Source organism: Acomys minous, assembly GCF_964271855.1.
Source record: "Acomys minous genome assembly, chromosome: 5".
Lineage (NCBI taxonomy): Eukaryota > Metazoa > Chordata > Mammalia > Rodentia > Muridae > Acomys > Acomys minous.
The window spans coordinates 79,908,576-79,918,650 of record NC_140494.1 but is presented as its reverse complement, the minus strand read 5'-3'; the positions used below and the strand labels follow the sequence as shown (position 1 = coordinate 79,918,650).

Sequence of the window (10,075 nt, the reverse complement as noted above, 5' to 3'; positions counted from 1 at the left end):
GATGGAAGAATGGGCCAGATCCTTCCCTGGCCATTCTATTCCTGATATACAAGAAAAAGGAGCCTTAGTCTGTTCACAGACCTGGGTCAGTTTTTAATCTGGTCACCACTGCTCCATGCGACACGGGAGCCTGGGCTGTCTCCTAAAGAGCAAAAATGGCTCACAAGGTACTGGCTTTCTTCTTTAAAATGCCAGGCAGAACAAGCCAGTCACAGCTGGTTACTTCTTTGTCTTGAAGTTATAGTAAAAACAAAACAGAACCACAACAACAACAAACCTAGTCACTTATCTTCCTGCGTACATCATTTAAACAGTAAGTCCACGGATTAATCATTCATCTTCATTTACCACTGATGGTAGCAACCACTGCTGTTCATTTTTATTATTGTACATTGGTTATACAACTTTTAAGTCATACTGTGATATTTTCTTCTTTGTGAATTTTTAAAGTTTCTTTTCTAAACTGTGGATTTCACTTAGAGCCTCTCACATGCTGACTATACCTTACCACTGAACTGTACCCACAGGTCTTTCGGTTATATTTTTGTTGAGATGGAGGTCTCATTGAGTTTCTGAGGCTGGAATTAAACTTGTGATTCTCCTGCCTCAGCCTCCTGAGTGGGAGGGGGTGGTTACTGGAGTGCATTAGCAATCCTCCACCACAGACAGTTTCATGAAGTCATGTACTGTGCCCTCTTCATGGCCTCATTTGTTTCCTCTTTGTTTCTCCTCTCTCCCCCCCACTAACTACCCCCCCCCCCCGGTGTCTTTCCTCTTCCTGGTTAATCTCCCTTTAGTTTGCTGTTTTTTCCCTTTTGACGATTCCACATATGAAAGAGAACATACAATTTTGTCTTCCTTAATTTGATTTGTTTCATTCAATATGATGTTCCCCAACCTCATCCTTTTTTCCTGACAATGGCATGATTTAGTCCTTTAACTATATGAAGCTCTGCTACTTTTAGTACCATCTTATCCTCTGATGTCTGCCTCTGCTGACACCACACCTGGCTGTTGTGAATAACACTACAGTGAAGACGGCTGCATGAGTGCTTCTGTCATAGGCTAACTCCGGTCCTTTCAGACACACACCCAGGAGAACATAGCTGAGTCATATGGTCTTTGTCTTAGTTACAGTTTCTCCTGCTGTGATGAAACACCATGACTAAAAGCAACTTGGAAAGAAAAGGGTTTATTTCACTCACACTTACATATAACAGTTCATTCTTTAAAATATTTAGGGCAGGGAATCAAGCAGGGCAGGAACCTGTAAGCAGAAGCTAATGCAGAGGTCATGGAGGGGTGCTGCTTATTGCCCCTCATGCCTTGTTCAGCCTGCTTTCTTATAGAATCTGGGACTGCTAGCCCAAGAGAGATACCACCCACAGTGGCATGGACCCTCCCACATCAATAACTAACAAGAAAACACCCTACGGGCTTGCCTCCACTGATCTTCTGGGAGCATTTTCTCAATAGAGGTTCCTACCTCTCTCATGACTCCATAGTGAGTCATTTTTACTTAAGCCATGAATAAAAACCCTATATGTTCTCATAGCTTAATAAACCCAGTATGTTTATAAGGGTAAAATGAGAGTTTGATATAAAGAAGATGTTTTTTATAGCAATGTCCTGTAGCTTAGCACTAAACTTACTCCTAGTGAGTTATTCTTACACCCATAGATTTGTACAACTCTCAACCCTCATAAGGAAAGCTACTTGCAGGAGTAGACAGAGTAGACGGTGATTAACACAGATACTAACAAGGCATATGGATTAAGAGAGTGAACCATACTCAGCCCTAAGGAGGATATATGGCTTATACTCCCTCATTCCAAGGCTTAAGAATCATCCAAAAGAGAGGGTAAAAGATGCTAAAAAAATAAAAAATAAAAAATAAAATAAATAAAAAAAAAAACAGAGGAGATCAATGGCTCTATGGAAACGGTATTTCCAGGGAATTCACAGAAGTCATGAAAACATGTACAAGAGCTAAACAATCTCCAGCCAGACCAAATTCAAGAATGGAATTTGTAGATGCAAAGTCCCCACCCCCCGCCCAGCTGAGGAGCTATTGGATGCTGTTATCTTCTAAGAGGATAGTAGGTTTTCGCCGTTGTTATTTTAATGGTGTAACTTCTCATAGGTCCACCATACCCCTGGAAGTCCCCGCATCAAAGAGTATTTGGCTAGCACAAATTTGACTATATATGTTTAAAAATAAAAGAGGACGTGAGGTGGAGTGTGTAGCGACGTGAGGATCTCAAACAAGTTGGAGAAGGGATTAATATGATCAAACTGTATTGTATGAAATTCTCAGAGTTAAAACGAATATTACTAAAAAACCACAATAATGCTCTGGCATCAGGCATGTCTTCTTTCCATTTCAATCAGACAAAACCACTCTCACCTTACATGGAATACATTGTACAATAAGAAACACTGTACAGAGCAGGAGTGGGTGGCACCAGAAGAGCCAGGCTCAGACAGAGCTAGAAGCTTTAAGCATGACAGACGGAAAGAGTCTCTGGGGAGCTGTGAAGGGTGGGGCAATGTAAAGAGACTGAGAGGTAGCACACTGAGGGACCTCCACATTAAAGCCCATGGGGAACATTGACCTCCTGAAGAGAGAGATCAGAGAACAAAGTGGCTCAGAGCTTTGAGAAAGCATAAAGACTAGCAGGTAGTGAACTCAGAGGGGGATGGGAGGTATGAGTTTCCCAGGTCCTCGTAAGGACATTCTCACGGGCATTAGGAGGTTTCAGCGGAGCAGGAACACACCTTTTTAGAATGTTGGAAGCGGACTGCAATCCTTCTGTGTTGTTATAAATTCTGAAACTGAATGTGGGGTGGGGAAATTCAGATGACACTTCTGTAGTAACCCGGCAACAAGTGATGGTGACCGACTGTCTTCCAAAGAGCATGAGGTGGGAAGACATGGCCAGGCATTGGATAGGTCACACATATATATTCACATCAGAATTTCCTGGCAGGTCATGTGTAGGGTAGGAACTGAGTCAAATGGACTCAAATGCAATTGCAATGTGGTTTGGATTGGGCTTTTGGAACTGTTTCCTCAAAGTTCTTCCTTGGCCTTGCAGGGGAGGATATATATATATATATATATATATATATATATATATATATATATATACAGAGAGAGAGAGAGAGAGAGAGAGAGAGAGAGAGAGAGAGAGAGAGAGAGAGAAACTTGTATTTCATGATATGGAAGGAAGGGAACTGGGACTCTCGCAAAATCCAACACATCCTCTCCTGATACCTTTGATCCAGCTATTGTGTGGACAGCATATTGGGCTAAATACCATAATATTAGCCTCTCAGTACTCTGTGTTGACATCCCCAAGTATACTTTTTGAGCTGGAGTCCTACAAAAACACTGACTCACACTACCAAGTGCCAAGGACAAAATGAACATCTCAGTTACTGTTTAATACATTTTAGTCACAATGAGTGGTTTTATTTATTTATTTGGTGGGTTTTTAAAACTTTGTTTTTCTGTTGTGGGGGGGTTTCAAGAGAGGGTTTCTCTGTATAATGTTGGCTCTCCTGGACTCACTTTGTAAACCAGGCTGACAATGAACTCACAGAGATGTGCCTGTCTCTTCCTCCCTAAGTCCTGGATTAGCAGGTGTGTGCCACTACGCCCAGCTTTATTTACATTTCTCAGAAAGAAAGTCCTGATGCAGGTAGAGCAGAAGAGAGGCCAGCAACTGAATATGAATCAACATACCTTCCTGGTGCAGGTGTACAAGGGTTTGAGGGCCTTGAGAGTCCAACAGTTTTGCTTTAGCTTTAGACGAAAGTATATTGGCAGCTCGGCACAGTGGTACATGCCTATAATCACAACATTTTAGAGCCTGATGCCAGAGGATTGTGAGTTCAAAGCTATCTTGTGCTATGTACCTTTCCCAAAACATTTCTGGATTCATATAAAATTATTGAGTGTCTTTGTTTATTTACATCCAAATATTTTAAGAGTCATAGTCTTATATTGACATTTCTAAAAGCAAATAAAAGTCAGACACCTCTTCCTCTTTGGTACTGGTTATTTATTTATTTCATTTTATTTGTGATTTTGTTGGGACATCTCAAAAGTCGTTGTAAGACCAGTCCATACACAATTTTCCTTTATGTAAACTTTAGGACTGCTGGTAATGGCTTTAATATTCATGTGTCTTTTATATCACATTTCTTTTTCTACTGCCTTGATTGTTGTTTTACTTTTGAATGGTTTCATTGATCATAACCTCTGGGTGATTTGTAGTACTAAGTCTACATTATTTGTTGTCTCTCTTGATATTTTCCCTGCACTCATGGCCAGTTTTTCAAAGCCCTCTTCCATATCACCAGCACACTTATCTAAGGCAGCATTCTTCACTGCATCCACTAAAAATGGTGTTTTCAATGTTGTATTTTATGACCTCCTCGTAATGCCCCATCATTGTAACTCATTCTGTTTTTAATCTCAGTTGTTCTCTTTCAGGGGTTTTATAAGCATGATTACCAGACTCATATGGTCTTTCCTGTTAAGAGTATTAACAGGGAAAGTTTTCTCTTGTAAAAGTTCATGATCATAGTATATTTTGTCTTGCTTGTTTTCACAGATATTTCTTCCAGGAGTGAGTCCAAGAGAGTACTTTGGTAGAATTAATTGTTTTAAAGATCTTGTAGGTCACCTATCTGGTCTGGTTCGAACTGCAAGCTCTGTGGGGTGTTATTTGTGTAATTTCCCTAATCACGCATACCGTGAGAAAAGCTCTAGAACCTCACTCACATGCTGAGCATAATGAACATGAGAAAATTAATTTCCACAATGCAGGAATGACAATGCCACCTTCTGAATGCTGATGTTTTCATTGTAAAACCCAAAACTCTTAGGGCAAGTGTGCAACCATAGGACCCTGTCCTCTCCCCTTCCATCCACAAAACAGAGAATACTACCGCAGAAAGAACCTTTGTTCTGGACCCTGATATGAGTGGCTGCCAGTGAAACTATTGCTACCTGACTCAGCAGCAGCCTGGACTAGAAAGCACACTGTAAGGAAAAAGCAGAACACTTTTCTGCACACTTTGATAAAATATTTGGTTTGTGCTTATGAATTATAATTTTAACTTTGTTCTTTAATTTTCACAGAGAATACACTTTTCTTTCTGATTTGGACAACAGTCTTGAAAAAAATAGGCCCTGTGCATTTTTATTATTTCTTTTACCTTTCAGATTATAATATTATTGTATCATTTCCTCTTCCCTTTCCTCTGAACCCTCCTATAATCTCTTCCTTGCTCTTTTACAAATTTATGACTTCTTTTATTCACTAACTCTTACATACATTTTTAAATACATGAATACAGCTTGCTCTATCTGTATGTTACTTGTATGTGTTTTTTTTCCAGGGTGGTGTTAGCTAAGCAAATGCCAGAATGTCTATTGTCCTTGTCCCTTGCTCAGATCATGTTTAGGCAATCATGTTGGTCAGACTTCATGGGAATAGCTTCTGATACTGCTGAGCGATAGAGCTTCTGGCAATCCAAGGATACACACTCATTCCTACATTGATTAAGGGGCATGTTTTCATCTATCTATGTTTGGAGGATATATTTTAGTGTAAAATTCAAATACTGATCCTTACACTATTATCTAAGTAGGACTGAGTTCTGGTGGACCACTGCTTCCTAGTGTGCCTGGTGCAGGTTTACCTGTACTTCTCAATGCCCGTGATGCTCATGGGCACAGTAGATCAATGCTGAAGGTTTTGTTCATCTATCAATAACTGAAGAAAGGAAGCTGCCATTGGGGCTGTTGTTATTTTTGGCACCACACAATTGATATCAACACATTACTTAACAAAAACATATTTAAACATACATTAAAAGATCATCTATTCTGTTCCTCACAAAATTTTACTTTTGGAGAAAAGTCTTAGCCAAGACTGGCATCTGTGAAAACATTTGGCTATGGTATTAGTAAATGCCACCTCCCTTCCATTTTAAAGAACTTCTAATAGCATATTTATTCTTTGAACATTTTATGAGCAGAATGCCCGCATTCCTTCCTAAAATAACAGGCTTCTTGGCATAGTTAATTGAATTTATCCTGGGTTTAAAATCAGATGAAGCTCATTTTAGAAAGAATATTCTCCAGGTCATAGGACATGACTTCAATGTTCATTGTACTGTGATGGGAGAAGCATTAAGGAGAAGAACCACCACTGCCCAGAGCAAAATTTAACCATGTTGCCCATTTAGCACGTAAGAGAAACACGAGACCTTCCCAAACATCAAAGAAAACTGTCACAAATACTTCAAAGTTTCCAACAGTCACTCACGTATCACCTTCATCATTACATAATCCTGAAACATATCCAGAAATGGCTTTTGCTAAAGATCATTGATGTGTCACTTAGTCCCACCAGTTAACTGAAGGAGGATGGAAACCTCCTCTCCATGTCTTCATTATGTGACTGTCTCCTCCAGTTTGGGTTATCTGCTCATCTTTACAGGGCATCATGCAAATCATTCAAGAAGCATCTGCTTAGTACATCCTATTTGCACCCTAGTGGTACCAAGGCTGAAAGTAAAGAGGTGTGGCATCCTCCAAAACATGGAAGGTCTCAGAAAGAACAAAGCCTGGGAGCACAGACCACTCCCAAATGAGGGCAATGACCCATGAAAATTGGGCTGCTACCTGCATCAGAAGTTGCCATTTCCCGAGAACTACTTTGTCTCCTCAGGTAAAGAGCTCTGTGGACCACCTTGTAGGAGAAGAACAAGGATGCGAAGGGCCTGCCCTAGTTCTTGTCCTACTTTTACTTATGGCTCCAAAGACAGACTATGGCCCCTGGACCCTTAATCTGCTCCTCTTTCTCTGTCCTTTTCACATGACACTCGAATTTGTTACTGGAACCCTGTGGTTGAGCATAGCCTCCTGAGTCTTCAGCAACCAAGTTTTTGCCCTAATGTGTCCAGTTATAATTCCACCCCAGACCTCTCCTTCATAGGCTTCCCTTTTCCCCCCATACAAATCTCACAAATTAAAATCATGTGATGGCTACCTTTCGAGATGAGATAAATAGAAAGTTTCCCATATCACTACATAAACTGCCATTGTCTTACGAGTATGAAGCTCATGCCACAGAGTGATAGAAAGCTGTTTTGGGCTGAGAGACAGCCTTATATTCACAGAAGAGGGATACAATGCCCCAGGCTAAACAGGATAAACTGCATGCCTAATCACCAATGAAATACATGCTAACAGAGGATGTCTACCTACTAACTGAGGAGGGGCATGTTTTATCCTCACTTTTGTGAAGGAGGAAGGCACACCATGTGTGAGTCTGCTCCTACCCAGGCTCTTTTGATGCTAAGCAGCCCTCTAGTGCTGAGCTGCCCCCAGACCAACATAGAATGTGAGTGTGTTGCTCTGTCTTTGAGTACTCACTTGGATTTGCATATTTCATGCTGCATAAAACAAAAGGACTTTTCAAAACTGAACTTGTGAAAGTCAGTAACTGCTTAGCTTTATCCTTATAACTGGAACATTATACCCCTCTGTAGTTGTTTGATACTCTACAAAGCATGCTCGGGTGGGACAAATGCAGCTGCTCTGAGGACTGAGATGCTTTCTGTTGTGATCAGAATTAGAGTCAGCCTTCACACTAAATACCTCACTTGAGGGTGAGAGACTTTTCCAACTATCCAACCTACTTCATATATTACCAAGAGCCAACACTAAATCCAAAGGAACAAACAACACAAAACTCACTAAAATAAAATTTATAGATGAAAGATTAAAATTAGCATTTACAGAAAAGGAAGATATGATTTGCAGCTCTTGTAGCATAAAGGAAATTTCTAGAATGCACATGAAACATAAAGGACCCTGCCTGTTGACAGAGTCTCTAATTCTTACTTCAAATTTCATCCCATGTTTCACATAAAAGTATATATGATTAATTTTATTTGAAGAATCTCAAGCAATAGTGGTAAATATGTGTGAAACTGTGAAGATAAACTTACTCCTGTTTGTTACTTTTATTCCTTTAGTCAAAAATATACCATGCAAAATTTCAAAACCTGTTATCAAAAGTTGTGTGTGAGCTGATTGCTGCTTCATTTGTATCCATGGATAGTTAGTAATATGTGTAAACTAGAGTAGTTTACACCCGTGAAAATAATTCCACTGACTGGGGCCAGCAAAAGTCCTGGACATCCGGACAATAATACTGAACAGCATCAAAAGTTCCTCCTTTAATAGGTTTTACATACCATGGAAAACGTAGTTGTGGAAAACTTGAATGCTGAAATGCTCTGAACAGAAGAATAGCAGTGAGGAAGAGTGCTCAAGGCAACTGCCACATGGATGCTCACAGAAAGTCTCCTGCGTGTGTATTGTTTCTCCTGACAAGAGTAAGAACAGGAGACATTGTATGGTGGTGAAAGTCAAAGCTGTAGGCAGAGCCTGACCGTAAAACCCAAGCATGTGAAGACCCAGGAATACTTGTGGCAATAACAAAAAGAACAGTGGGAGAAGGAAAGGTCAGAAATGTGAACAGTAGACACCAACCTCAGAGGGCCATTGAAGGCTAGGATGTAGGCTTCAGCCTGCTTAGGGATCCCCCAGCGCTCACGAATACCATTCCTACAGTCAGAATGCCCAGCAGTGCGTGAGAGCCAGTCCAGCAAGTGAGGACACACGATGGTGGTTTCCTGGGGAAAATTCTGAAAGGATTTCACACAGATTTCATTCCTCTTTTTTCCACTTCAGCAGAGAGACAATACCCATGCCACTTCTTATGAAATAGAAAGAGGGATGAAATCTGTAGAAATCCTTTCAGGATTTTCTCCAGAAAAATATAATCATAGCTTTTCTGGCCAACAGCACAAATTCTTAGGTGGGAAATTGCTTTAAAAACTCAAGAAATAGACAGAGACCAGCTTTACTGGAACAACTGAGTGAGGAAGAAGTTGGGAGCTAATGAAAAAGAGGACATATGGATTCTCAGGGAGAGTTACCAGGTTGGACATCTTTGTACAGATTGTCTCCTCAGAGCTGATTAAGTAGAAAACATCTTCTCTCCAGAAAGAAAATTTAGAACAAAGTATCCTCTCTTTCCAGAGAATCCATGACCAATACTTCAAAGTCACACATGTCGAAAGCGGAGAGCTTCCCCAGCTTCTAGAGAGAAGAAAAACAAGTGTGGTTAAGTGACGAGACAGTCATGTGGGATACATAGACATGGCTTGGACGCTAACCTCTCAAGGTCCTTCATTGCCTGCTCTGCAATAAAGCTATCATAAAAATCTGTTCTCAGCAGCTTAAGAGTGTATGACAACTGCTTGAGTGGCTGATACACATCACATGTAAATGTTTGCTAAGATTGCCATCTGGGTTATATGTTTAAGAAATCAATTGGCTGCGATGTGATGGAGGTTTTTTTTTATTAGTGTGAATTAATTATACATAATAGTGGGGTTTCACTATGACTTTTTAATAATTCATACAATATATTTTGATTGTATTCATCTCCCGTTACCCTCTGATGTCTGCCCCATTCTTCTCTCTCTCTCTCTCTCTCTCTCTCTCTCTCTCTCTCTCTCTCTCTCTGCCTCTCTCTCTCTCTCTCTCTCTCTCTCTCTCTCTCTCTCTCTCTCTCTCTCTCTCTTTCTTTCCTTTATTTTACTCTCTCCCTCTCTTTATCTTATGCTAACTGCATATAAATCCTCAGAAATCAGAGAGGAGTGAAGCTTCCTGAGCTCGTTGCCCCTAAATCAGTGCAGGCTATTGAATGGCCCACCTTGTGCACATCCAGTGCAGGTATTAACAACTGTTGAAAGTTGATGAGCCCACCGGCCATGTCATGCCAGACTTTAGCATTTCATATTACATCCACTACTATTTTAGCTCTTATATTCTCCCTCACCCTTTATCCACGAAGCCTTTTGAGCCTTGGGGATTGAGCACTCATTTATCAATCATTTTATGCACTTTGGTCAGCTACAAATCTCTGTGGTCACCTATGTATAACCACTGTAAAAAAATAGTACTTTCTGACCAAAG

General features: G+C 40.4%; 1 long non-coding RNA gene across 1 annotated transcript; it reads left to right on the top strand.

Moving 5' to 3' along the window:
* The first annotated feature begins 58 nt into the window (after nucleotides 1–58).
* Nucleotides 59–9,291, top strand: LOC311597654. Its single transcript, XR_014779306.1, has 3 exons — nucleotides 59–313; nucleotides 6,519–6,749; nucleotides 9,134–9,291. It is a non-coding gene; the product is annotated as an uncharacterized lncRNA (long non-coding RNA).
* Nucleotides 9,292–10,075: the final 784 nt, after the last annotated feature.